Here is a 3,528-nt window from a genome sequence, read left to right on the forward strand (position 1 = left end):
GAAAATAGTCCCTGCCTTTGAGAAGTCTACTTTCTAATAGAGATCCAGTCAAAGGCACAACAGAGCTGGATCTGCTGAATAGTAAGGCAGAGCTGGGACTAGCCGTCTTCCAAATGGATAGACTTTAGGACTAATTAGAGATATCATTAGGCCAGGACCATCTTGCAAGGCAATATGGGACAAACCACCCAGGTAAGGCATCTACTATCTCCTTGCTAGACTTCTGAACAAGACACATTTTCTCCTACTTCATTGTGCTAAGGTCCATAGTCCTGTCTGGTTACCCCCAAACTGTGCCTGGGACACAGTCTCTTCATAGATGGACACATACCACCTTCCACTCCTCTAAAGACAAAACAGTAGGGTAAATTGGGCAATATAGGGCTTTGCTGAAATCTAGGAAGTTGACCTAATCACCTGCCTTCATCAGAGGACTTACTGGCACTGTGTCTAGACTCCGTCCCCAATGGTTTACATATTCCTATCCTCTCCTAAAATCTTACCTTCTGATATTAAATTCCTAGCTGCTCCTCCCTCTAAACCTAACAAAACAAACCCTCATCTACATTTTAGCTGCCCTTTAATTTCTACTCACCTCAACCCCTCCTCTTGAACTTAATGTCTCACCCCTGAATCTTGCTCTCTGGATCTCCTTTGCTCTCTGTCTTTTGTCCTGTTCCATAATGAACAAAATCTTATAACACTTCTTTTCTTGCTTTTTCCACCTTCTGCCCCTCAGTGTGGCCTGACTTCACTTTCCAGATGGCATTGCATCCCTGGCTACATCTTTTCTAGTACTCATTGCATTTTCAACCATTATTTACTCCTTCCTCTTCTTCTCCCTCACAAAAAGGAAATGGCAGAAGAATTAAGACAATTTATTAACTACTATCTGCCAGGCACTGTACTAAGTGCTGGGGATACAAATACAAGCAAGCAAGCAAGAATCCCTGCCCTCACGAAACTAAATTCTAATACAATGACAACACATAAAAGGGATCTGAAAAGTAGACAGGGAGAGTGGTGAAGTCTTGAATCAAAGGTAGAGTCAGTCGAGAAATGAAGGATGGCTGGCCAAGGCTCTTCTTCAAAATAGAAATTCTGGAGGAACACACCAAAGGAAAAGAAGAGGTTCGGGGACTGAGGGAAGTTACAGGATACAAAGACAGACTTTGCAGAGTGACAAAGTCCAGAATCAGAATCAGAGTCAGGAGATGAAATACTACTACTGTGCCTGCTCCCCATAGACTTCCAAACTCCCTCTACTTCCATCACTCAACAAGTTGCCTCCTTTGAAGTTTATTCCATCCAAATTCACCATTCAATTGAAGTTTTGTTAGCTCTTATATATTGATAATCAGGACGGTCTCTCTATGGCAATAGGTGTAGTGCTTGGCTTCCATCTTCCTTTCCACCATGGCTCTTGTGCTCATTATAAGGAATTTCAACAGACATAATTGATATTCTCATAAATAATCTAATTTACTAGTTCTTCAATCTATTCAACTCATGACCTATTGCTCTACTCTACCTCAGTTATAAATGATTGTCACGACTACATGCCTTGATGTCCATTATGCATTTATTGTAATGTAATATAGTATGAAGTGATTCATTCAATGAATGGTTGACTACACTTCTAAAAGAAGGTAACAAAAGTTTTATTTCTTAAAAAAAAAAAGCCTTGATCTTGCCATCACTCACAAGAGTTCCACTTTCATTTTTTAAATGTCTGAAGTTCTTTTATCTGATCATATCTTCTCCTCTCTCCCTATCCGAAACTCCTCCTTAACATGTTCTTTGTCTCCACCATGACGTCCAATTCCTCCATCTCTCTTAGTAATATCCTTGGCTTACACCACTGCTCTGGCCACTAATCCCCAGTCATTTAAAAAAATTATCTTTATTTTATTCCAGTAAAAAATCTACACTTAAATTTTTTCTCTTCTCAACCTCTAACATTCTGTGTGGAAAATGAATAAATGGAAGGGAGAAATTTTTATGAAGCACTTGCTTTAAATATGGCTCCATTCTTTACTTCTCCATTATTTTCATCTTGATCACTTTTCCCAAAGGTCCTCTGACTCACCTTTATGGAAGATTTGTAAATCACATTCTTTCCCTCCCCTCTGACAATTTCCTATATATTCTTGTCAATTTTTTGGCAACAGAAGAACTTCCAAACTGAGTCCCTTCTCTCATGAATGGTAACTGCTTGCTGAGAGGAACACAATTTCAGGCAGTCCCAGTCATATTTCATTTCCTCTCTGGCTTCACCATTGCCATTGAATTCTCCTTATGTGTTTATCCTTTCTGCCTGCCCCTCCCCACCCCAACCTGGTTCTTAAACCAAGAATCAGTTTGGGCATTCTAGGGATGAAGATTATTCCTAGATGGAGTGTGTCTGTCTATTCCCTTTGGCTTCTCTATTCCAGTAACTTTGCAGACCAAAGTGCCTCCTCTTGACTACCTCTGATATGTGTGTTGTTTTCAATTTCCTCATTAGAATATGTTATTGGGGAGGGGGCAGCTGGGTAGCTCAGTGGATTGAGAGCCAAGCCTAGAGACAGGAGGTCCTGGGTTCAAATTTGCCTCAGACACTTAATAGCTGGGTGACCCTGGGCAAGTCACTTGACCCCCATTGCCTAGCCCTTACTGCTCTTTTGCCTTAGAACAAATATAAAGTATTGATTCTTTTTTTCTTTTTAATTTTTTAAAACCCTTACCACTCCCAAAAACTGGAAAACGAGGGGATGCCCATCAATTGGGGAATGGTTGAGCAAATTGTGGTATATGTTGGTGATGGAATACTATTGTGCTAAAAGGAATAATAAAGTGGAGGAGTTCCATGGAGACTGGAACAACCTCCAGGAAGTGATGCAGAGCGAGAGGAGCAGAACCAGGAGAACATTGTACACAGAGACTAATACACTGTGGTATAATCGAACGTAATGGACTTCTCCATTAGTGGCGGTGTAATGTCCCTGAACAATTTGCAGTGATCCAGGAGAAAAAAACACTATTCATAAGCAAAAGATAAACTATGGGAGTGGAAACACCAAGGAAAAGCAACTGCCTGAATACAGCGGTTGAGGGGACATGACAGAGGAGAGACTAAATGAACACTCTAATGCAAATATTATCAACATAGCAATGGGTTCAAATCAAGAAAACATGTAATGCCCAGTGGATTTACGCGTCGGCTATGGGGGTGGGGGGGGGGAGGAAAAGAAAATGATCTATGTCTTTAATGAATAATGCTTGGAAATGATCAAATAAAATATAATAAAATTAAAAAAAAAAAACCCTTACCACTCTTCCGCCTTAGAACTAATACACAATATTGACTCTAAGATGAAAAGTAAGGGTTAAAAAATAATGTATTATTCAGGGCAAGGGTTGTAACTTTTAAAATATTTGTATCTCAAGGGCTTTGCAAAGGGTTTGTCACATAGTAGGCATTAAATAGGTGCTTTATTATTCATTAATGCATCCATAATGAAATTTCTCTGTGTATGTATTTCTGTA

This window comes from Monodelphis domestica, chromosome 2, assembly GCF_027887165.1.
Source record: "Monodelphis domestica isolate mMonDom1 chromosome 2, mMonDom1.pri, whole genome shotgun sequence".
Classification (NCBI taxonomy): domain Eukaryota; kingdom Metazoa; phylum Chordata; class Mammalia; order Didelphimorphia; family Didelphidae; genus Monodelphis; species Monodelphis domestica.